The sequence below is a fragment of the Rhinatrema bivittatum genome, chromosome 5 (genome assembly GCF_901001135.1).
Source record: "Rhinatrema bivittatum chromosome 5, aRhiBiv1.1, whole genome shotgun sequence".
Lineage (NCBI taxonomy): Eukaryota > Metazoa > Chordata > Amphibia > Gymnophiona > Rhinatrematidae > Rhinatrema > Rhinatrema bivittatum.
In genome coordinates this window covers 254,535,958-254,562,642 of record NC_042619.1, presented here as the reverse complement: position 1 = coordinate 254,562,642, position 26,685 = coordinate 254,535,958, and the positions used below count along the sequence as shown (strand labels likewise).

Here is a 26,685-nt window from a genome sequence, read left to right as displayed (position 1 = left end):
AACTTGTTGATCACGTGGAATTCGATTTGCTTGACATTTACCGCTCCAATGCATAAGGTTACTGGGACTGTGGTAAGGGTAAATTTCCCGAGTAAGGGATTGCCCTGAATGGAGGAGATGACCATTCTTTAGGAATGGTCGGATTGCACAGGTTGTCCACTAGAGCTTCATAAGGTAATTTCTCCCTGCACCCAAGTCCACAAGGGCCAGAACTGGGAAGCTTAGACTGGCCAAGGTGATGGTCACAAGGAAAGTTAGTTGAGGGGCCAGAGTCAAGAAGCCTAGGGTCAGGTCCCCACTATACCCTAGTCAGGGAAGTTTCCCGGACAGACCGGGCATTGAGAGACTTTGCCCTGCTTTCCCGCAATACAGGCATAAACCTGCCTGACACCTCCATAGATGTTCCTCAGGAGATAGGCGGCCATGACCCAATTGCATGGGTTCCTCTGTCATGCCAACTGGAGAAGGGCCCGAGGTAGAAGCAGGAGTGGGTGTAGGTGAGCAGGGCCTTGTTAAGGTGGGTCAGTGGGAGGACCAAAACTCCCGTACACACTTCTGGAGATGACGATCAATCCTTTCAGCCATGTCAATGAGGTCTTCTAAGGACTCCAGAAAATCTCGAGCTGCCAAGTTGTCCTTGATACGAGCCGAGAGACCCTCCAGGAAGATGGGAAATAAGCAATCCTCCCGCCAGCCAAGCTCAGTGGCTAGGGTGCAGAACACAATGGCAGAGTCTGTCAGCGAGCAGTTCCCCTGACGAAGATGAAGGAGGTCCATGCTGGAAGCTGCTTGACAGCCGGAGTCAAAGACCCTTTTGAAGGAGAGGATGAATCGTTGTAGGTCCTGCAGAAGCGGGTCAGAGCATTCCCAGAGTGGAGAAGCCCAAGCCAGACCCTTGCCATCCAGTCGAGAGAGAAAGTGACCTTGGTGATCTTGTCAGGAAAGAAGGCTGGCTGGAGAGAAAAGTGCATGTAGCACTGATTTATAAACCCCTGCACTACTTCAGATCTCCAGCATAGCAAAGGGGTGCTGGTAGAGGAATCGAAGGACAAGAATGTGTAGCTGGAGTCTGAGGAGTCGCTGCTGGAGGGGACAGTACAGTGTGAATCGCCATAGCAACCAGCCGAGCACTGAGGCACTCTATGGAGGCTGCCAGAGCCTTAAGGAAGCGTTGTTGTTCCTTGAACTTATGCGCTAGTCCTGGAATAGCCTGAAGAGCGGTAGCCTCTGCCATGTCCATGGTCTTGGCAACCTGTTGTCGATGTGGACCCTTAGACTGAGGGGGAGTTGACGCAACCTGCAGGGAGGAGCCCTGCAGGTTCCCACAGTTGGTAGGTGGAGCAAGTCGGAGCGGAGGCCCAGCTGGAGTTTCACCAATATCAGCTCACGTTCCCCTTAGGTTGAGCCCTTGGGTGCTGGGGCCGGCTGGACTTAGACACCTCCGGGTGGATGAATCCTACACTGTGCAAGATGACAGGCCAGGAGTGGAGAAGCACAGGGGCAGGCTGAGGACAGGAGAGGCAGCGATCTGATGGAGTCGTGAACCAGGCGGCGATCAGACAGAGTCAAAAACCAGGCAGAAGGTCAGCCAGAGGATCAAGTCAAGGAAGCGCTGGAACTAGGTAGTTATAACATAAAACCAGGAACCAGAAGCAAATTGTCAGTCCAGAGATCACTGGAGCAGGAAGCCAACAACCACAAGTGAGGAACCTGGTTGCCAAGGTCCAGAGGAAAGAGGGAGCTGGTCTTAAATAAGCCAGCTCTACCGACATCATTGGGGAGGCTCTGTCGACTGTTCCCGCCACAGGCCCTTTTAAGTGTGGGGGAAACAGCTGCACACCTAGGAGGTGGAGCCTAGACGCCAGGAGGAAAGGAGGCCCATGCAGCAGCCCTGTTGACATCCCACCGCAATGAGAAACTAAAGGCTGGAGCAGCATGGCGCAGCCTCCCACTGTGCTGCATAGGGACGGCCAAGCCGGGCCCACTGCAGGCAGGAGGAGCACGGTGGTGCAAGACCATGCAGCTGGGCTTGATGGAAAGGTAGGAGTGTCAGGCTGTGGGGTTGGCCCACGGACCACCGTATATAACACATTAGCCTGAGATTTAGTACATCTGGAAATTTTATATTGGCTATAAAGACGCCACAAGAAAAAGTTCTAAGAGCCTTGAATGCAACAAAGAAATCTCTGGAGAAATACAACTGTCCAGTAAAACTTCTATTAAAATTATTTGATAGCATCATTTGACCAATCCTTTTATATGGGAGTGAGGTATAGGGCTATACAGAATGGGATGGAATCCCAATAGAAATCCTACATCTCTAGTTCTGCAAACACCCGTAATTATGGATGTGTGTCCACAGAAACACCCCTAATAATGGACGGAGAGCAGAAATAAGGTTCAAAGTAGTAAGGGAATGAATCCTATCCCACCAGGGCAACACAAGAGCTCCCCACCTGTCTCGTGCCAAGGAGTAGAAAGTTAATAGTAATGTAATTGTTCTCCTGTGAACCTGAGAAAATCTGGTCACAATAGGGGAATGTCCCTATTACCTTTCCCTGCAATCCACCCCATCCCCTTAAAGGATAACAAGTAATGGATAATCCCACCCTGCCAAAAGTGTCTCCTGCAGATAGTGAGGAGGAGCGAGAATTCAAAAATAAAACATTTCTTTCCTTGTAGGGAGAAGAATGATAGTATGGTGTGTATCTGTCGCAAGAACCAGACACTAAAATAACTACAACACCCTTTCATTTCACTCTGCCTAATGAGTGAAGAATGGAATGGATTTACAGAAAGAAGAAAGATCTTGAAATAAGTAACAGATAAATGATTTTCTCTTCTTGCTTGGTACCAATTTACAGCAATGCTCTCAACACTATTTATTTTATCAGTAACAATCCAAGCCTCTGTGCTAAATAGCAGAGAAATGATCAATTTTCAAAACACTTTGATCCCCAAATATATTTACTGTACCTTTACCCGTTTGTCATCCTATTCCTTCTATCTTCAAGGAACCTCATAATATGGTGCTCAGCATCAGATAAGTATTACACACAAAACCTCTTTAAAAAACATTGCAGAATTTTATTGTTCATAAGTTTTGATTCTTTTTCCTGAATTTGTCTTTTCCTTATGTCCTTCAGATGAATCCATATAGGATCCTCAGACTTGATAAGTATATACTAGTACCTTAATGTTCCTATTGTATACTAGAGCTCTAGATTTGAGTCCTCAAATGTGTAAAGTAGTGTGATAATTTGTGAGCTCACGGTTTTCAGGTAGTTCCTAACAGGTGGTGGTAGCCCTCTCTGATGTGTTGGACCAGACACAGCTAGTCTGAATTTAAGAATTTACCCTATCCTACATATTCAGATCATACTCCAATTTATAATTGGAATTCTTTTGATAAGATTTCTACCGAAACAGTTCAAAAGATAATAAGTAAGCAAAAACCATCTACGGTAATTCTCCCTTAAATCCTTGCTCTGGTTGTTATGGCTATGGCTGCTGTGCAACCGCCTCACCACCAGGGGTCCTTCTAGAGCTGGCTCTCCTGACGGGCCCAGTCCATCTCCCTTGTTTACTCTATGTTCTGGACTTCCCTTTATATCCCTGCCTGGCAGTTCCCTCGGTGCTTCGGCATTGAGCTCGCCTGGGCTCCCTGCTCTAGCCTTCCTTGCTTGCTGCGAGTGGCCTTCTACCCTGCTTTGCTTTGCCTTGCGCTGCATGTGGCCTTCTACCCTGCTTTGCTTTGCCTTGCGCTGCGTGTGGCCTTCTACCCTGCTTTGCTTTGCCTTGCGCTGCGTGTGGCCTTCGGGCCTTCTACCCTGCTTTGCCTTGCGCTGGGTGTGGCCTTCGGGCTCTCTGCCTTGCTGTGTGTGTGTGTGTGGCCTTCAGGCCTTCTGCCCTGCCGTATGTGTGTGGCCTTCGGGCTCCCAGTCCTGCCGTATGTGTGTGGCCTTCGGGCTCCCAGTCCTGCCGTATGTGTGTGGCCTTCGGGCCCTCTGCCCTGCCGTGTGAGTGAGGCCTTCGGGCCCTTTGCTCTGCCGTGTGAGTGAGGCCTTCGGGTCCGCTGTCCTACTGTGTGCGTGTGTGGCCTTCGGGTTCTCTGCCTTACTACTAGGTACCCTGACCCAGCCTGGACTCTGACACTGTTGCCTGCCACCTGCCCTGACCCAGCCTGGAATTTGACACTGCTTACAGCCTTACTCTGCTCCACTGTCACCATCATCAGAGACTTTCCAGCCATCCCTATCTCTCTCTACCTGGAGTCACTCCAGAAGGTGGTGCTCACAACACCAGAACACAGCCCAAGCGTAACACTGGTGTTATCTTTAAAGGTTTAGCAGAACCTTGTCCTGACGTAATTTGTTCAATAATAAATCAATCTTTAGAATCTGGAAACTGTCCATATCAATTGAAACAAGCCTCTATTACTCCAATTCAAAAAAAAAAAAACCGCCCTCATTTCTAGATCTCTCTAATCTCAGACCCATTTCTAGATCTCTCTAATCTCAGACCCATTGTCTAAAACAATGGAATCATTTGTTCTATATCAGTTGAAAGAATATCTGTATGATCATGATATTTTACATCCAGATCAACATGGATTTAGAAAGGGCTACTCAACAGAAACACTCTTGCTCTCCTCTTTTGACACGTATGTCAGAGGATTTGATTCAAACACAGATTTCTTGTTAATATTATTAGATATCTCTGCAGCATTTGATACGCTAGACCATAAGATACTTCTATCTAGACTTCAAACAATTGGCTTACAAAATACTGTTTTAAACTGGTTTAGCAGTTATCTTACTAACCGAAGTTATCGAGTAAATCTTAAAGGTAAATCTTCTCAAATTTATTCCCAAACCACCGGAGTCCCGCAAGGGTCTTCTTTATCTCCAGTATTATTCAATATTTACCTCTTACCATTGTGTCAAATACTATCCACATTAAATGTCCAATTTAAGATTTATGCGGACGATATACAACTTTTTGTTCCGTATAAATCGTCATGGGCTGATACCATCTCATTATGTAAAATCTACGTTAAAACAATCGAGCAATGGCTAAGTCATAGTAGAGTTAAACTTAACACCAAAAAAGCAGAGCTATTACTGTTAAGTATGATTGATAATCCCACAAATTGTCCGCCATCATCGATCACATTAGGAAATGAGATAATTGAAATCAAAAGAATAGCCCGTAATCTAGGAGTACAACTGGATACTAATCTATCTTTAACAGATCATGTTTCCCACTTATTAAAAAACTCATTCTTTAAACTTCATACTTTAAAAAGATTAAAACCCTTGTTATTCAAATATGATTTTCAAACAGTTCTCCAATCTCTTATTTTCTCGGGCTTAGATTACTGCAACAGTTTGTTTTTAGGCTTGCCTGATTCCACTTTAAAACCTTTGCAGCAGATTCAAATTGCTGCAGCTCGCCTATTGACAGGATCTCCAATGAGGCATCATATTTCTCCTATTCTTTTCAATTTACACTGGCTTCCAATTAAATTCCGTGTGAAATATAAAATATTATCATTAATTCATTCATTAATTCATGATCCCGATTCAACTTGGTTATGTACCACATTGTGACTCTACAAACCAACCAGAAATTTAAGATCAGCTAGTAAGAATTTACTTGATGTGCCCAGAATTAGGCTCTCAAGATTAAACATAACCAGAGAGAGCGCGATTTCTGAGGCGGGCCCCTTACTTTGGAATTCGCTCCCCAATGCTTTAAGACAAATTACTAACCATAAAGAATTCAAAGAAAATCAGTAAAAACATACCTATTCAAAGCAGCTTTTGCAGAACATGAAGAAATGAAATCAGTTTGAAGTCCCATATATTATTTCTGTGATTATCCAGTGATGCATATTGTTATAAACCATATGAAAATATTTTTTTTAAAACCTAGCTCTTTCTATTTTAAAATTCTGACTTTACTCTGTTTTTGTAAAATCTAGTATAGTTAATTATTTAATTTGAGAACATATCAGCTAGAATTAGGGCTTAAAGTATACATTGTATGTTTTTTCTTAACTTTACTGTTTTTCATTTACTTTTTGTGTTTTATTTTATTTTATTAGATGTTTTTTATTTTTTATTTTATTTTCTTACGTTATTCTAATATTTGTAAACCGTTTTGGTCAAATTATTATTTGTGAAAGATGGTATAGAAATCTTTTAAATAAATAAATAGTCTGAACCCTTGTAGTAGCCATTCTCTGGCCATTGACTCTCGCTACCAAAGATCAGTGGAATGACCTCTCTCCCTATTTTCAGACAAAATCAATAAAAGAAACCTTACGCTCTCACCCCCTTCTTCCAAAAATCTAGAGAAAAAATGTATGCCCACACATCATCTGGATTCCTTAGTGAAAACTGTATCCTAGCTAAGAAAACAAATACAACCAAAGTGTTGCCCTGTTTCTATTTTCTCAGTAAATGTGAATTAACCCTAAGCGGCACACCTTCCAGTATTCAGTTTAACATTCTCTCTTTCAGCCATTGTGCACAATTTAGAATTGTATTTTTGCCTGCCTTTACTCAGTTTTACAGAAAAGTCATCCTATAATAACTTCAGAGCATTAAGTTTTCTCTGTCAGCATATATAATCACATGAGGTACTATAATCTCTGTTCAGATTCTCGGTCACAGTCACTTTAACTCTGCTTTCAGATTACTCACACTTCTGATTCCACATAAACACAATGGCACTATACTGTATCACGCATGGTGAACTCTCTGTTCCTGGCTTAACAGGTAACAGGACTCAAGTCATGGCCAAATCCCAATTTTCCTCAGCATTCTCTTCTCTTTCTTAGGGAAACTCAAAAACCATATTTTTGTTGGTTTCCTGGAGGTGCTATAAATAACTGACTTGCCCTAGGCTGCTTATCTTGCTCCAGTACAAATAAAACCAGCATAGCAGATCTTCCTCTCTTAGCATTGTAGATATAAACTGCTTACAATGTGCTTCTGTAGTTTTTCTTTTTTGCAGCAGAAACTGCTCTAAAAACAGAGCTGTTTTTCCTCAAATGCTGATTGTCTCACTCCAAATGATGTGCTCTAAGCTGCTCTGCTTCTGGCCCCGATTGTCATAGGGGCTAACTTTTGAAAATAATTGGGTGTAATGAACTCACAGATTACAGCACCCTCCAGCCAAAAACAAAAACAAAACAGCTGGGTGTGACTAACCAGCCTGTATTTAAATGTCCAGAAAAGAGCAGGTAATGTGGACATGGGAACGACTCATGTGGGCAAATAAAAGCTAGGGGAGCACAAAAAGTCCCACCAGTCATTCTCTCCAATGCCAGGTCTCCTCCCCTTCCCCATCCCTCGCAGCCCATCCACACCACAGTCTCTCCACCTCTGCTTGCCTGTTCCCATCACTCTCTCCTAATCTCTTCTTCCTCCTCTCCCCCTCTTATCCTCTTTTCCCCTCCTCATGCCCCTGCACTTTTTTTTTAATTCTCCTTCTCCTGCATACGAGTACTTTGACTTATATTTGGGTTCAGAGGGTTACTCCACTCCACTCCCTACTCCCCTTAGCTTGCTCTGCTTCTCATTTCCCCTTCTCCCATCCTTCTCTGTGCCCCTCCCAGTTCCTATTCCCATACCTCCAACTAACAGCAGGATCTTCCTCACTCCTCTTTAGCCAGATCCCTTCCACTGCAGACTTAGTTCACTCATCCTTTCACTCTTCCCCACTCCTCAGCCCTCCTCACTTACACCTCAGCTTACCTCTCAGTTTGTGATTTCCTCTCCTCCACTGGCTTGGATCACTTTCTCGCTCTGCCCTCCCAGAGCCCAGGTACAGCTCTTATTTTCTGGAACTGCTCCTGCCTCCCCATCCCCTGCAGCACTTCTCCTGGTACTCACAGATTCCAGGCCACAGCCAGTCCCAGGTCTGCCGAGTCCACATAAGATACTCCACCATCTGCAATCCTTGAGTCCTGGCAACTCAGCAGTCACTATCTCCCTAGTTCTAAGGCCATAGCTGCATGTGGTGCTTCCCTCTCTCTACTTGGAAACCCGAGATAACTGCTGTGTCAAGTGGGGTATAACAGGAATTTCTAATTTTTTCGTCAGGCTTTGACCACAACCCTTCTCAATACTGGAGCTGCCAAAAGAGAGCAATGTTTAAGAGATTTTCAGCCCATGGCATTGCATGTCACCTCAACCTCCTTTCCCATCCTTCCAGTAAAATATTGTATTTACCCCGGTGACTGCAGGGCTGGAAGAAAATGGGCAGATAACACTTGTCCCACACCCTGGACCCATCCCAGCTAGCACAGTGAAGAAATGCTGACCTTGGACTTGTGAATATGCTGATGCCAGAACCAGTCTGGGCCAGACACCTGGATCTGAACCCAGTGGGCAACGTGTACAAGTTGCACAAAAAGATCTTACAGTTTCAGCAATTCAAAGTCTAAATTGAGAAAGAGAATAAACAGGAAAAATGAGGCTATGTTTCTGAGTACGAAAATAAATCTGTGAAGCCAAGGACGTGCGTGCTAGGAGCTGATAAGGGGAAGAGAAACTAGGCCACAGTGACAGTTGGCATGATAAGGAAAAATGTGACCCTGAGTGTAGGTATGGAGCAATCATGAGCTGATTTAGAGCAATACACTTTCCTGCTTGCAGTGCATATTATGAAACCTATAAAAATTAATGGAACAAGAAGTAAGCAAGCAAAGCTGTTTCCTTCATTGACCTGTGTACTTAATTGTGAGTATAGCAATAGATTAATTTTATTAATCAATTTGATTCTTTGCTTCCTGTATAGGCCACTTGTTGCCTATCCAGTTTTATAACAAGGTATTAATATAGCATGTAACAGATTTCAATTAATAAATTTTTTTTATTTGCATTAAGAAGCTTTTGTAAATTGCAGTTTGTTCAGTGTCATTTTCTCTCACATTACAATAGTTAACTAAGGTTTAAAATCCATATGGCGACCGCGGCAGGACTGTGATCGTTTTAGTAGGCCGTGATAGAGGGTGACACTGAATATAACAGTTTTGTAAGGTATATATTCACGTTCCTGATATCTCTTTTAAAGCCGGAGTGATCAACCGTGCTTGAAGGGAGAAGGAAATCAGGTCCTGTGTGAATAAAGGGTTAACGAGTACTCAGAATTAATGAGAATTAATATTTTTGGTTTAATGGATGATTTATGCTATATATCTCTTTGGGTCGCTATTGCTTGCAATTGCTTATTTTGCCTTGTGCTTGGCTGTTGGATATATTGTACAGTTGGGCGTACGTCGTCTAATCAAGAGGAACAGGAACAAGATTTTGAGGGAGACGCTCAGCTTTAAATTAACAGATATGGAGAATAGTGAGCTTAATGCAATAACCCTGAAAAGAATCCCCCAGCAGACTACCTTATATATTGATAGTGCACAAAACAGTACGGCGCTTCAATATGTTATTGCACTATTCCCATTTCAAAAGGAAATGATAAAGAAAGTAAATGACAAATGGGTAAAATATGCAGCTAGGGACTCTTTTCTGTCTTGGCCTTTAGAGGGCTCTTTACAGCCTAGTCGATTGTCCCCACTCCTACATTTTCTGCAAGATAAAAAACAAAATAAGGCTGCTAGTCTAGAGAAACATTTACATATTTGGAAACTTTTTTCCTTAACATCAGATTTATATTATGCTGATACAGATATAAAAAAGGGAGTCAAAATAAAACATGAAATAGTGAAAGACCACCCAGAGTTACAAAAGAATGGTCCTCCGGACCAACTTGTTGATCCTCAGGCCCACCCGCCACCATATGTAATGACTTGTCCAATGGTAAAGGCAGGAGAAGAGGATGGTTTTACTTTTCCAACCCCTGCCGGGTATAGGCCCCTATACAGTGAGACCAGTGAGACACCAAGTGCTCCATTATATCCAAGCCTGGATATACAAAAAGAGAGCATGAATAAACCTGAACAAGGGGTATCGAACAAATTAATAGATGAAAAATCTAAAATGCCAACTCCGATGGGATATGGCTCTTTACGAGAGACTCAACCGTCATCACATACACCTAGCCTTGGTATAGAACATGGACAGGATACCGAAAAGAGGAATGAGTTTGAGATTAAAGGAAGAGTACATTTAACAGCAGTACAGGAAGAAAATGAATTCTGAAAGCAAGTAGAGCAGATAGATAAGATAGACCAGGGTAAAACTCCGGTAAAGGAACCTTTACAAGATGAGGAGGAGAAGAATGTAGCAATAATCACATGGGTGCTCGATTATTTAAAAGGTTACAGTAAAAGTAAATATGGTAGACCTTGGTGGGAGGTTATCACACAAGAGTGTGAAAAACAGCAGTGTCGCATCCCGTGTTCAAATGTTGGGCCTGTGAACACGAAGCAAGTCGATGACTTGATAACGACTCTTTCTGTTCATTGTACTGACTCTATCCACTATGACTTCATGGTAAAAGGATGTGAAGTTTGGGGTGAATCATTGCTAGAATATGAATCAACTACGCCTTTCACAAGATCAAAAAAACAAAGGCAGAATGCTGGGCAGATAGCTTGTGCATTACAACACAAAGATTCACGAGACAGAGTATTACAACAACCTGTTTTCGTAAGAACAAATGCCCAGAATCAACCGGTAGCTACATATAAGCCATATAGCCCCACTGACATCAGTACCATCATTCAGAAATTGCCAAGTATTCATAAAGGAGCTAGAATGTGGCTAGAAGCTGTAGATACAAATACAGCAGGGACACAACTTGCCATCGGTGATTTTAAAGCATTATGTGCAGCCAGCGGTATAAACTTATCTCAACTGTCCGTAGTTAGTGTATGCCCTGGGTTGCTTACCCCTGCTGTGGATGGCAACCCGTTTCAAGGACGTGATAGAATAAATTTAGCAAAAGCTCTGGATACTTTGTACCCAACTACAATTGATTTCACAGCCATTACAGCAGGAAAATGGGATGGGAGTGGTGATTTTTCTGCACATTTGACAAAATGCATGGACACATATAAAGCACAAACTGGGCAGGATGCTGATGTCCAGCCTAACATTCCTGTGTTTTTACATTTATTTTACGCTACCTTACCAGCAAACATGCAGACAAATTTGAATAATGTTGTGGCTTTATCTACAAAGGCATGGCCTGAGGTGAGGGCAACCCTGTTACATTTTGCTTCAGTGCATACAAAAATGTTACAGACTCCATATAAAGAACAGCAGAAAATCGCTAATAAATTAATGACTATGCAAATTGCAGAAATAGAGGAAAAGAAAAAGGTCAGATGCCATGATCAAAGCAATAATTTTCCAAAAGATCCTAATATCTCAGTTGGTATACAGGATTGTTATGTGATGCAAAAACCACCCTCAGATATATACCAGGGAGGGTATGGCCCATATATCCCCCGGGGTAGAGGAATGCAAAGGGGTAGAGGTGGCCGTGGTATGACACAGGGTAGAGGAAATAGGCCATCACCAGATAGAAGAGCTCATGTAGAATGTTGGAATTGTCACGCAGTAGGACATTATTCAACTGAATGCAGACGGTCAAAGAACCCTGATTCCTATCATGCACAATCGCCGGCACAAGACCGTTACCAGCCTAGCCAGCCTGGGCCACAGCCCACACAACAATTTCCTGTGTACCAGCCAGAAAGTTACTGACATAAGGCAGGGAATACAGGAATCATCCAGGGTGATACTGTATTCCTTCAGACATCTGAACCATTTGTTCAATTACTAGTAGGCCAAAAACAAGTTCCAATGCAATTTTTAATTGACACAGGGCTACCTCTTCTGTTATATGTGTTAAACCAATTGCTGTCAGAGAATCACGTGAAACCAATACTACTATAGGTTTTGATGGTAAGCCTAGTGAGAAACATCTAACTGAATTAACACCTGTGACAATTAAGACTACACAGGGAAAAAGGGAGGCATCCGTAAAATTTTTAATTGCCGAACATTGCCCAGTTAATCTCTTAGGTCGGGATTTACTCACTCAATTTGGATTAACACTAACTTTTAAAATTCCCGATTCTAAGAGCATTCTCTCATTGGTTGCTCTAACGAGTAAAGAAGAGAATGATGAGATTCCTGACGAATGGAATTGGGATAAATTGCCATCAGAATTATGGAGTACAGAAGAAGCCCCCTATGGAAAGGCTAGGACAGCTCCCGCTTATCGGATTAAAATAAAACCATATGAGCAAGGTCCATATGTGAATCCTTATCCAATTAATAAAAAATTGACAGTCCCTACGATGCGTCAGATTGCGAGACTATTAGAAAATGGTATTATAGAAGAATCTGAATCACCCTATAACACTCCTCTGTTCCCTGTACCAAAAGGAGAAAATGATGTGAGGATAGTTCATGATTTACGTGCCTTAAATGAAATGGTAATCCCACAATATCCAGTATGTGCAAATCCATTGACGCTTTTGCAAACTCAGCCAATACATAAGTTCAACTCAGTTATTGATTTGTCTAATGCATTTTTTGCTATCCCCTTACATATGGCTTCTCGTGATTTGACATCATTTGTATTCGGTAACAAAGCGTATCGATGGACGAGACTTCCACAAGGTTTTACGGATAGCCCTACTGTATTTTCAAAACAATTGAACAAGGATTTGGAGAGGTTTAGGAGTAAATTACCCAAATCTGTGTCCTTATTTACATATGTCGATGATATCCTGCTTTCCACAGACAATAAGCTTGACTGTTGGGAATGGACCTTTAAATTGTTACAAGTATTAAGTGAAGCAGGATATAAGTGTAATCGACAGAAATGCGTTTTAGCGAAAACGCAAGTGAACTTTTTAGGTCAAGTGATATCTTCCAAAGCTAGACACATTACTAAAGATTTATTGTTAGAATTGCAGAAGCAAGAACTTCCTCAGACATTAAAACAACTTCGTGGATTGCTGGGAACCTTTAATTACTGTCGCCAATGGATCCCAGGCTACTCAGCTCGAATTTCTCCTTTATTACGGCATTTACACGTACCTGCGGGTACTATTTCCAACACACAAATTGCCTTAACTAAGGAGGATGAATTGTCCATACATGACATATTACAGACTTTGTTACGAACTGAACCCCTGAGTACTGTAGACCCTCAACTAAAAGTGCATATATGGGTACGAGATTTGGGTAACACGTGGGCCGCTCTCGTAAATCAAAATGATACCCCAAACCAAGCAGTGGCATTTCTATCCGGCTCTTATAGCCCGGTGGAAATGGCACTGCCTGAAATTCCAAAATTACTGACAGCCATTGTTGCTGCAATTGGAAAATGGAGAGCGATCATGCCATATTGCACATTAGTATTACACTGTGATCATTCCATACATCATATGCTAACCACCAGTAAAGCAGCATTAACCGCCACCAGATATGGTAAATATCAGATAGAATTAAATGGCAAAGATATAGAAACTAAACCCCTCACAAAAGCCCAGAATAAATTGTTAGATTGGTTTTTCCCTAATATAGAACTGTCTCAAGTAGAACGGAAAGATATCCCTGAACTGTTGTTAATCCGATTCAGTCCTCTTGATAAAGGATTGATTTGGTTCACTGACGGAGCACAGAAAGGCCAACAATCTGCATTTGCGGCACTAAATGTTACACCTGAGTTAGAAATTATTACGAAAATACAATATCAGACAGAAAAAGGTGTGACTGCTCAGGAAGCTGAATTGTTAGCGGTAATAGCTGCTTTAAAATCGACAGGGCTAAAAGAGCACTGTACTATATATACTGACAGTTCATATGTGGTTAGCTCCTTACAATATCATTTACTTAAGTGGAAAAGGAGAGGAATGATTACAGCCACAGGTCAACCTTTGCAACATATTAAAGATTGGAAACAAATATTGAAATTATTGTCCAAAAGGGAAGGCATAGGTACTGAGACTGCAATCGTATGGACACCTGCACATACAGAGCATACAGACTTTGAGGCAAAAGGTAATGATTTGGCAGATAAAGCAGCCTCTGAGGTGCTGTCCGTAAATCTAATGATTATGCAGACTCGCTTTAGCTCAGAATTGACTCACACTCCTTATCCAATGAGTAATATTATATTTCATGAACAACCAAGCGGTGAGGAATTAGAAAAGTGGAAATCATTGGGATGTTACCAACGAGGAAAAACATGGTTACATCCTAATGGTAAACTTTGTGTCACAACTTCGGAAATTTTAAGATACTTTACTGCCTGGCATAGCACCTTGCATTTGTCTGCTACAGCGTTACTAGCAGGAGTACAGACTAACCATTGGAACCAGAATTTGTACGCTCTGGCTGTGCAGATAATTCATAACTGTCTAGTTTGTTCCACTCATATAGCTCGCCGAGGACCTGCTGTGAGCCCTGGTAGCCTACCTATTCCTCAGGGGCCAGGTTTGGAGTGGCATATTGACTACACTGATATGATTGAACCAGTTAAAGGAAAACGGTATGTATTGGTATGGGTGGATGGCTTTTCACATTGGATTGAGGCGTTTCCGTGTACTAAAGAAACAGCCCATGTAGTTATCGATACCTTTATCCGCAATATACTACCTTCCCATGGCTGTCCCATTAGACTTGTGTCAGATAATGGCACACATTTTAACAATCAAATAATGCGAGAATTACAGGATATCTGCAATATAATCCATCGTAGAGTGTCAGTTTACAAGCCTACATCAAATGGCTTAGTAGAACGTTATAATGGAATCTTAAAAACAAAATTGAGAGTACTACTAGTAGCTCTAAATAAAACCAAAACAACGAAATTATATACCTGGCTGGATATATTACCATTGGCTTTAATGAATATACGAAATACCCCAGGTATACGTCATGAAATCACTCCTTTCCAATTGCAGACTGGGAGAATTATGAACCCCATATATGCAAAAGCAACTGATACTCCAAGTGAATACTGGAGTAAAATTCAACCGATAGTAGCGATGGCTACTGATTTAGTCCAATCCAACTCGAGATTAGCGCCAAAATTGACCCTATCTTCTGTGTTTTCAATAGGTGATCAAGTTTTGCGGAAGAATCACACGCATAAAACTTGGAAAGATCCAATTTACATCGGACCATTCACCATTACAGGACTAAGCCATACTGCTGCTAAACTGTCTGAACATTCCACCTGGGTACATTTGTCGGATATTCGTACCTATCGTCCTATCATCTGAGAACATGAATAACCGACTTCCAAGTGTAATTCTTGCCTGCGTTTTGCTGTGGTGGTGGAGTACTCCCAGAATCTCCTCTACTTTGGACAATGAATCATTGGATGAGAGGTTTAAACATAATTTGTGGTTGCGTTTAGCAAACATTACACATGTTACTTCCTTTTGCCTAATGATTAGTTCGGACTTACATACTATGTTGGGTTCATGCCTCATTCCGGTCTGTAAGGATCCGAACGATATTCACAATGATACCCAATTACCTACTATTGGGGAAAAATGGACTTATGAATCATCCGTTAATTGGGGAAAAGTTACAAAGCACCTGCCGTCAGATGCTTTGGAACTTTATACTCCATATGTTGCAAATCCGGAAAACAACACTTGTGCACATATTGTGAACTGTAAAGACCAATGCCGTAAGTTGCCAAAAGGGCAATGGCCCTGTAACAACCCCACAAACATCAGCTATAATTGGGCCCATATAATTTTACCGCTGGGATGGTTTTTTACTTGTGGAACCACAACATTTAACTATATTCCAGCTAATGTCAGTGATTGCACCTGTTGCCTAAGTAGATTAGTACCTATCTTGCCAAGCAAACCTAGCAAGATGAAACAATTACACAAATCTCGTAGGAATCGAGATTTGACTTCTCTTACACCTTCGTGTGACGGAAATGTGTCATTATTAAATAGACATGAGACTATGGCTTTAGCAATTACTTTAGTTGGTGTACCCGCCATGGCAATGCATGCTGATAACCAAGTGACAAAATTAGCTTGTAATTTAGCTAAATCTATAAATGCCACTTCGCACGCTATTGCATTATTAAATCAAGAGCAGACTGCTCTCCGTAATGCTATTTTAAATAACCGAGGCGCTATTGATTTTCTACTGCTGCAGCACCGTTTTGGTTGTGAAGTCATGCCAGACATGTGCTGCTTTAACCTCACGGACAATTCATTAGCCATTGACCAACAAATACAGAAGTTAAAAACTTATGCTGCAAGTATACACATTGATACAGGATCAAATATATGGGATAGTTTGTGGTCAATATTCCCAGTAGGGTGGATAAGGAGCATGTGTCAATATGCAATTATAATTATTGTAATCCTTATAGCTGTATGTTGCTTTATGCAATGTATTCCAAATTTAATCCAAACCTTTCAAAGGTGCATAACTCACAAGATAACCACCAATATTACCCATCACGATTCTCATTATGCTGTCATGGCCCCAGGACATACTGAAACCAATTATGCTGTAATGGTACCTGCTGTTATTGAAACTAATTATGATAATGTAATAGTAGAAACAGTAATAGAGTAGTAGAAGCTTCAAGATTGTTCCATGCATGTCATTCTATGTCACATATTGATAGAAGAATAGAGGGAAATTGGAAAGTGAGTATAGGTAAGTGGGAAGTACAAAGATGATGTGAAGAGGTTTGCAGATACCGAAGAACGGCTCAACATAGTCTCATTGATGAAGGAGGTGAGACAGGGTCAAGTCCTGTCTCAAGGGAGGGTTGAAGAAATGCTGACCTTGGACTTGTGAATATGCTGATGCCAGAACCAGTCTGGGCCAGACACCTGGATCTGAACCCAGTGGGCAACGTGTACAAGTTGCACAAAAAGATCTTACAGTTTCAGCAATTCAAAGTCTAAATTGAGAAAGAGAATAAACAGGAAAAATGAGGCTATGTTTCTGAGTACGAAAATAAATCTGTGAAGCCAAGGACGTGCGTGCTAGGAGCTGATAAGGGGAAGAGAAACTAGGCCACAGTGACAGTTGGCATGATAAGGAAAAATGTGACCCTGAGTGTAGGTATGGAGCAATCATGAGCTGATTTAGAGCAATACACTTTCCTGCTTGCAGTGCATATTATGAAACCTATAAAAATTAATGGAACAAGAAGTAAGCAAGCAAAGCTGTTTCCTTCATTGACCTGTGTACTTAATTGTGAGTATAGCAATAGATTAATTTTATTAATCAATTTGATTCTTTGCTTCCTGTATAGGCCACTTGTTGCCTATCCAGTTTTATAACAAGGTATTAATATAGCATGTAACAGATTTCAATTAATAAAATTTTTTTATTTGCATTAAGAAGCTTTTGTAAATTGCAGTTTGTTCAGTGTCATTTTCTCTCACATTACAATAGTTAACTAAGGTTTAAAATCCATATGGCGACCGCGGCAGGACTGTGATCGTTTTAGTAGGCCGTGATAGAGGGTGACACTGAATATAACAGTTTTGTAAGGTATATATTCACGTTCCTGATATCTCTTTTAAAGCCGGAGTGATCAACCGTGCTTGAATAAAGGGTTAACGAGTACTCAGAATTAATGAAAATTAATATTTTTGGTTTAATGGATGATTTATGCTATATATCTCTTTGGGTCGCTATTGCTTGCAATTGCTTATTTTGCCTTGTGCTTGGCTGTTGGATATATTGTACAGTTGGGCGTACGTCGTCTAATCAAGAGGAACAGGAACAAGATTTTGAGGGAGACGCTCAGCTTTAAATTAACAGATATGGAGAATAGTGAGCTTAATGCAATAACCCTGAAAAGAATCCCCCAGCAGACTACCTTATATATTGATAGTGCACAAAACAGTACGGCGCTTCAATATGTTATTGCACTATTCCCATTTCAAAAGGAAATGATAAAGAAAGTAAATGACAAATGGGTAAAATATGCAGCTAGGGACTCTTTTCTGTCTTGGCCTTTAGAGGGCTCTTTACAGCCTAGTCGATTGTCCCCACTCCTACATTTTCTGCAAGATAAAAAACAAAATAAGGCTGCTAGTCTAGAGAAACATTTACATATTTGGAAACTTTTTTCCTTAACATCAGATTTATATTATGCTGATACAGATATAAAAAAGGGAGTCAAAATAAAACATGAAATAGTGAAAGACCACCCAGAGTTACAAAAGAATGGTCCTCCGGACCAACTTGTTGATCCTCAGGCCCACCCGCCACCATATGTAATGACTTGTCCAATGGTAAAGGCAGGAGAAGAGGATGGTTTTACTTTTCCAACCCCTGCCGGGTATAGGCCCCTATACAGTGAGACCAGTGAGACACCAAGTGCTCCATTATATCCAAGCCTGGATATACAAAAAGAGAGCATGAATAAACCTGAACAAGGGGTATCGAACAAATTAATAGATGAAAAATCTAAAATGCCAACTCCGATGGGATATGGCTCTTTACGAGAGACTCAACCGTCATCACATACACCTAGCCTTGGTATAGAACATGGACAGGATACCGAAAAGAGGAATGAGTTTGAGATTAAAGGAAGAGTACATTTAACAGCAGTACAGGAAGAAAATGAATTCCGAAAGCAAGTAGAGCAGATAGATAAGATAGACCAGGGTAAAACTCCGGTAAAGGAACCTTTACAAGATGAGGAGGAGAAGAATGTAGCAATAATCACATGGGTGCTCGATTATTTAAAAGGTTACAGTAAAAGTAAATATGGTAGACCTTGGTGGGAGGTTATCACACAAGAGTGTGAAAAACAGCAGTGTCGCATCCCGTGTTCAAATGTTGGGCCTGTGAACACGAAGCAAGTCGATGACTTGATAACGACTCTTTCTGTTCATTGTACTGACTCTATCCACTATGACTTCATGGTAAAAGGATGTGAAGTTTGGGGTGAATCATTGCTAGAATATGAATCAACTACGCCTTTCACAAGATCAAAAAAACAAAGGCAGAATGCTGGGCAGATAGCTTGTGCATTACAACACAAAGATTCACGAGACAGAGTATTACAACAACCTGTTTTCGTAAGAACAAATGCCCAGAATCAACCGGTAGCTACATATAAGCCATATAGCCCCACTGACATCAGTACCATCATTCAGAAATTGCCAAGTATTCATAAAGGAGCTAGAATGTGGCTAGAAGCTGTAGATACAAATACAGCAGGGACACAACTTGCCATCGGTGATTTTAAAGCATTATGTGCAGCCAGCGGTATAAACTTATCTCAACTGTCCGTAGTTAGTGTATGCCCTGGGTTGCTTACCCCTGCTGTGGATGGCAACCCGTTTCAAGGACGTGATAGAATAAATTTAGCAAAAGCTCTGGATACTTTGTACCCAACTACAATTGATTTCACAGCCATTACAGCAGGAAAATGGGATGGGAGTGGTGATTTTCTGCACATTTGACAAAATGCATGGACACATATAAAGCACAAACTGGGCAGGATGCTGATGTCCAGCCTAACATTCCTGTGTTTTTACATTTATTTTACGCTACCTTACCAGCAAACATGCAGACAAATTTGAATAATGTTGTGGCTTTATCTACAAAGGCATGGCCTGAGGTGAGGGCAACCCTGTTACATTTTGCTTCAGTGCATACAAAAATGTTACAGACTCCATATAAAGAACAGCAGAAAATCGCTAATAAATTAATGACTATGCAAATTGCAGAAATAGAGGAAAAGAAAAAGGTCAGATGCCATGATCAAAGCAATAATTTTCCAAAAGATCCTAATATCTCAGTTGGTATACAGGATTGTTATGTGATGCAAAAACCACCCTCAGATATATACCAGGGAGGGTATGGCCCATATATCCCCCGGGGTAGAGGAATGCAAAGGGGTAGAGGTGGCCGTGGTATGACACAGGGTAGAGGAAATAGGCCATCACCAGATAGAAGAGCTCATGTAGAATGTTGGAATTGTCACGCAGTAGGACATTATTCAACTGAATGCAGACGGTCAAAGAACCCTGATTCCTATCATGCACAATCGCCGGCACAAGACCGTTACCAGCCTAGCCAGCCTTCCTGCTTCCCCTACCTGTGCAGCATGGAGCTTTCAGCTCCTGGTTCACAGTACTGCAGGAGAAAATATTGGAGGTGCTCAGGCACCCACATAGCTGAAGCCTATGCTGATTCTACTTTTCCTGCCCGAATTCCAGGTGCTTGTAAGTTTTTGTGGCTTTTTTCCCTGCTGGCTTTGTATGTTGCTTTGTTTACTGTTTCCCTCTTCAATAATCCAGGGAAAGAGAAGAGGTAAGTAATTAGTAGCCACAGGCTACAATACTCAACATGCAAAAGAGAATATTCAAATTCTGGTGTTATCTCAATAAGAGCAATAAAAACACCCTCTACTACCAAGCACTTTGTGAAGTAACACAAAACCCTGGAAAAAAACACTCAGCACCTGTGTAGCAAACCTACCATACCAAACCAACATTAACACCTACAACCCAGACAACAAAAAGGCAGTGATGCAAATATTGCAAAATGCCAAAGAACACCAGTATACCTCTTATTGGGTGGTGCAAATTGGAAAATGGAACAAACTAGACTGCTATGCAGAAAATATACACTATCAGAATACCTCACCTCAGTCACAAATGCAAAAAAAAAAAAAAAGACATAATCTCTCTAGAGTAAGTAATCACAGATCAGAAATAGAAAGATGAAGATACAAATTGAACTGGAAACCCCAAGAAGCCAGAATCTGTATGCAGTGCATCACCGAAGAAATAAAAACAGAAATGCATTTCCTCCTGTGCAAAATACAACGATATCAAAGATGCACATTTCCCATAATAGAGAGAAAACCCATGACTTCCCACAAGAGAATGACAGGAAAACTTTATAATCCTGGGGGAAAACAGGAGAAATAGTAGCAAAATATGTGGTATCCTGCCACCAGGCCAGAAACATAATCTGTCCAGGGCCAATATGGACCAGCACTAGAGCCTAGGAATCTTCCTTGTTATTTAACAATATTTATTTCCCACCTATTGACCATTCTAGGAGAACTCCATATTGTTATTCACAAACTTTGCAAATAAAGCATACCATAATACAAATGTTGAGTACTGCATAGCAGCTAATCTATCCAAAACCCGGTAAAAACTGGCTGATTCTCCAGTCACGCACCCTTAACCTGAAATGGAGCTAGAGGGAGTAAAGGATAAATTTCATCTACCTCTAGCTGATTATAGCCATGAATTTCCAAAGGCTTGGGTGAACTAAAATGTCTAAGATTTTTTTTCTAAAAGACTTCGGACACTGATCTGTCTTTAAGTCAATTGGTAAAGCATTCCACAATGTTGGACTCGTCACCATAAAAGTTCTGATTCGTGCTTCACAAAATATGAAAGGAAGGGATCTCAAGAAAATTCTTCCCTGCTGACCAAAGTGGATGTAATGGAGCGTAAATCTTTGAAATAAAAGCAAATCAAAATGGACCATTTTTGTTCAAAGCTCTGTACAATAGGGAACTGATGTAAAAAAAAATCAAATACAGGGTGAAATATGTTCATAACAGCAGGTGCCTGTTAAAATACTTGCTGCGGCATTCTGAACTGCCTGCAGTGCTGTCAGTATAGATACCAAAAAACCAATATAATGTGGCATTGCAGTGATCTAAACCAATTAATATCATGGTCACTCTAAGAACTGTATGAAAGTCATCAAACTTAAGGAAAGGTTTTAATCTTTGCAACAATTGTAATTTGTAAAAGGAGCTCTTTGCTATAGCTTTTAGCTGTGATAGGAAAGACAAAGTTGTGTCAAATATATATCCAGGTTCCTGATCTTTAGTAACTTTAGGTCTGTGAGAAGAGCAGCACTGGAGCACCGGGAATGGGTAAATTCATAATCCGCTTCCTGCAGGGATTTTTATGATTCGGGGGAGGGCGGCAGTATGGGATATTTGGACTGCAGGTGGATGGGAGGGTTCGATTTAATTTTATTAATAGAACTGGGGAAGGTGCTGGGAGGGGGAATCCCTCACTTGAAAACCTTTGTTACATTTAAGAGGGGATTAGGGGGGGTGGGGTGGAAGATGCACAGTCCAACAGGGCCATATATGAAATTTGGAAGGGGAGAGGGAGAGAAATCGAGCCACAGGCTCCTTTATTTTATTTTCAAGGCCAGATAACTAAAAAACGTAACTGGTTATATTCAAACAAAGCTGGTTAGGATTTTAAGTTATCCGGCTATATGTAGTCGGAAAACGTTAGGTAAATATATTCAGTAGGATGTTTATCCCACTGAATATCTGGAACAAGTTATCTTTAGTTGGATAATTTGTCTGCTCACTGGCTTTACTGAATTTGGACCTTCCATTGTTCAATTGCTAAAATATAAATAGCTACTTCAGATAAAGAGTGTAAAACAGAGGATGTCACAAGGATGGAAAACTGTATGTCATAGGCATACAGGTAGTAATCAATGCCAAAGCCGGCTAATAGCTTGCTAATAGGCTGCAATAGATAAAGGGTATTGCCAACAAGACCAAATCCGGTGACACTCATGTTTTCAAAGGGTACCATGAACAGACTGTGATCAGTCCTAACCTGTTGCACTCGATTGGTGAGATATGACCTGCACCACTTGAGTACGGATGTCTTTGATGCTTAGCGCAGCCGGCTAGGACAGTAATTCATCAGGGCTCATAGAAAACATTGGGAGGCCAACAGGATGAGGACTGTGATGGACTTGTCCATGCTCGGGATAGGAGGGATAAGAAATGTGGTAGAATGATAGATGACCCAAGGAGGGAGTTGGTGTTGGGCTGCATTTGGGAATTATATTCACATCTGCCAAAAGTGGATGAAAACTGGGCAAACTGGATGGAGCATTTTGGTCTTTATTTGCAATTATTTACTGTGTTACTATATATATATATATGGAACTGAATAGGAATGAAGACTGAATGCTCGTCTCCTAAGATTATGTCTTCAGAATAAGATTGAGGCACACTGATAGGGCAATGTGTGTGTGTGTGTGTGTGTGTGTGTGTTAAACTTGCACTGCTACTACCTGTGCTATTTCTGTACTGTGGTGTATCTGATCATAGGAAGCTTGCACTGTTGCTCCCCGTGCTAGAACTGTTCTGTAATTGAATGTCATGCATTTTCAAAGTTATCAATTAGGGTATCATGTTATGAGTACTAAAAATTAACTAAAAAATAAATGAAATACATATCAGTCCAGGGAAAGGCGTTAGAGACACCCTTCTTGTTCTTTTATTTGATAAATTCGAGGTACAAATTGACACATGGTGGTAGCTATAGAGAGGTCCCTATTCAGCCACCGCGCAGCTTTGCTAGTTACCCAGTTGTACATGACTGTCTATTGCTGTATATTCAGTGGTGCAGCCACACTATTGAATATTGTCGGCTATCTTAAAGTTAGCAGGTTATACCCTGTGACCCAACCAGAACTGGCTGGATAAATCAGCCGGCTAACTCTGAATATTGAGTTAGCTGGTTAATTTTTCTGGCCAACTCAACTCATTCCCTGTTCCACCAATTCCTCAGTCCATATTTGTCCGGCTAAATACTTAAGCTGGCTAAGCCACTTAAGCTGCTAAGTGGTGCCTGTTGAGTGTAACTAGATATTCAGCAGTGCCACTTAGCTAAGTGCCAGTTTGAGTATCAAGCTCGTCAAAAATTGTCCACTAAATCTCCACCACAAGAACTGTGTAGTAAACAAGGAAGACTGTTTCTGAAGTCAGTGTTTATAACACACACAAAAAAATATATAATAATATTCATGCCCCACACTGGAAGCCCTCATCCCAACTTGTCAGTAACTTATTTCACGTGAAAGAAAATAAAGAAATAAGCAAGAAGAAACGAGCTGAAGGAGTCAGAGACATCCTGCTTAGTGTTAGCAATTAAAATTAAGCACAGTAAAAAGCAAGGGTTTGCCATAAGAGTCGGTGACAGAGTAGGGAGCCAAATCCAGGAGGTTATGTCTCCTATATCCAAGGTTGAGATAAGAAAGAGAGACAGAAACACAGATCAGTACGGAGTCTCAGGAGCAGGTCGCACACTTGTTGCATGCAGAAAGAGCAGACTTCTCCAGTCTTACCTTGAAGAACATCCTGACCTGTCCAAACAGCAGTGCTGGGACCTGGAACCAGTGTGTTGGCTGACTTTATGATTCTCTTTTATCTGGAAGGGCATGTGTATCACTCTCGTATGAAAAAGATTTAATTAGAACCTCAAATGGGTTGTGTTCAGCCCTGCAGCTCCATCCTGCGTCAGCAGTGGTGGGGGAGAGAAGCAGGGAATGGAAAGATAGCTGCCTCAATGAGACTCCCAGTCTCAGCTGCTTTTCATCAAGGTTTATCTCTCATCAAACATCTTTAACTCTTCCACTCCCTCTCAGCAAAAGCAGGCAGATTTGCTCAGATGGCCCCTGGTAGATCAGCTCTGTGTTTGCTCTTCGTGGTTCTCACATATATTTGCTCTCAGATAAGCCTTCCTTTTCCTGTAATGTGGTCCCTTTACTTCCTTTTTTTTCCTGTACTATAGATCTTGTGCACTTCTTAGCCGAAACTGTTTAATTTTGCTAAGCAGATCTCTGCTGTGATTACTAAATAAACTATTTACCATACAGCAGGAAAGATTTAAAGCCTTTCACACTCATGGAAACCTAAGTGAAAGGGACAAGAGATAATATTATTCTCAAGGGCCTGATTCAAACAAAATGATGTACATCTGTGCATCTTAACTTTATTCACCAACAGGCTGATACAGAAAAACTTGCGGGAGAGCTGGCGAGCGCCCACTCTCCAGGCGTGCGCACAAGCCACTCTCCTGGGCGCACGATTCAGGAGGGTGACCTATGCAAATTAGTCACTAGCGCGTCCCTAGCGCCTTCTTTTTGACAGGAGCGGCGGCTGTCAGCGGGTTTCACAGCCGAAGCTCTATTTTGCCGGCGTCGGTTCTCAAACCCACTGACAGCCACAGGTTCGGAAAACGGATGCTGGCATAATTGAGCATCCGTCTTCTGGGCCGCGGGCCGATTTCTAATTTTTTTTTTTTTAATTTTTACTTTTTTTTTTTACTTTTGGGGCCTCCGACTTAATATCGCTATGATATTAAGTCGGAGGGTGTACAGAAAAGCAGTTTTTTTCTGCTTTTCTGTACACTTCCCCGGCGCCGGCAGAAATTAACGCCAGCCTTTGGGCAGGTGTTAATTTCTGAAAGTAAAATGTGCAGCTTGGCTGCACATTTTACTTTCTGTATCGCGTGGGAATAATTAATAGTGCCATCAACGTGCATTTGCATGTTGATGGCACTATTAGTTTCGGGGGGGTTGGACGCATGTTTTCAATGCGCTCTTACCCCTTACTGTATAAGGGGTAAAGCTAGCGCGTCGAAAACGCGCATCCAAACCTGGGCTAACAGTGCGCTCCACTGGAGCGCACTGTACTGTATCGGCCTGCAAGAAAGCCACGTTTTTCGGTTGCATGAAGTCAGATCTGTAGGGTCCTTCGTTTTCAGTTTAAACTGATTTTCACCCATCAATTCCCAGATTTTTCCAAAAGCGACGATTGCCTGAAACTGATTTTCACCCTAATTTTAGGCTGATTAAACAGCAGCTCCAGATGCTGGGTCTCAAGACCTTCAGCAGCTGCTGGAAGCCAGTGTGGGCCAGTGTGGGTGTTTCAAGTCCCACCCCAGCGAAAGCGCGGGCCCTCCAGTGCTGCTGATGTGCTGGTTCAAGGCCCGCCATCCCCTCCCCCTTGGGCAGCCAAGCCAGACCCACCAGAAGCACTTCCCTGGCCCCCGCACAAAGTGCTCAGAAGTGCAGTGCTGCAGAGCGCAGGAGTAAGCCTGGGTAAGTATATACTGCTGAACGAAAGAGGAGAAGCCTGGAGCCACCACTAGTAAGGAAGAATGCTGTTCCAATGGGGGGGAGGAGAGCAAGGGACGTGCTAAGCAGGAGAATAGGGTAGAGATGCGGGTGCTGCTGAGTGAGTGAGTAGAAGAATCTGCTTAATATTGATTTATTGTCCTGGCTTCTGTCCCCAAAATAAACTCTTAATAATTACCCAGAAAAATAAGGTCACATTTTCCCACTAATTTTCTTCTGTTTTTGTTCTTGTCGTAATAAACCCTGATAAAATTCCTGGAAAAAAAACAAAAAACGAAAATGAAGGTCCCTACAGATTTGTCAACATGTATTGGCTGCACAGATAACTTGAACTGGTCTCTTTCTTACTGTATGGGCATCAACATAAGAACATAAGAGGTGCCATATTGGGACAGACCAATAGTCCCATCTAGCCAGCATCCTGTCTCTGACAATGGTCAGTTTGGATCACCTGAAAGAACCTAGCAGATCCTTATAGGAAAGCCCATACCTTATTGCTTACTCCCAGATGTATGAAGTACAGTCACTGAATACTATCTGACTAATAACTGTTTATGAACCTGTCCTCCAGAAATGTATCCAGAACTTTTTAGTGAACTTTGAGATATCCTCAGCTGACTTCTGGGTGACCGTAGTCAAATCAAGTAGATTACAATATCCACATTGTAAATTGGCAGGTAAAAATAACAAGATACCTGTATTCTGCACAATACCATGTTACAGGAGTTACGTTTCGTGGCTTGCAGGTAGACCCCATGAGCCGCGGCACTTTGCCCAACACCGCTGACCTGTC

At 41.7% G+C, this 26,685-nt stretch overlaps 1 protein-coding gene across 2 annotated transcripts in view; it reads right to left on the bottom strand.

Annotated features, from left to right (window-relative positions):
- SLC18A1 (solute carrier family 18 member A1) overlaps window positions 1-24,217 on the bottom strand; it is a 128,554-nt gene extending 104,337 nt beyond the window's left edge. For both annotated transcript variants that reach the window (XM_029603874.1, XM_029603875.1), the window contains exon 1: window positions 24,099-24,217. The gene's annotated coding sequence lies outside the window, so the exon portion shown is untranslated. The remainder of the gene's footprint in view (window positions 1-24,098) is intronic.
- Window positions 24,218-26,685: the final 2,468 nt, after the last annotated feature.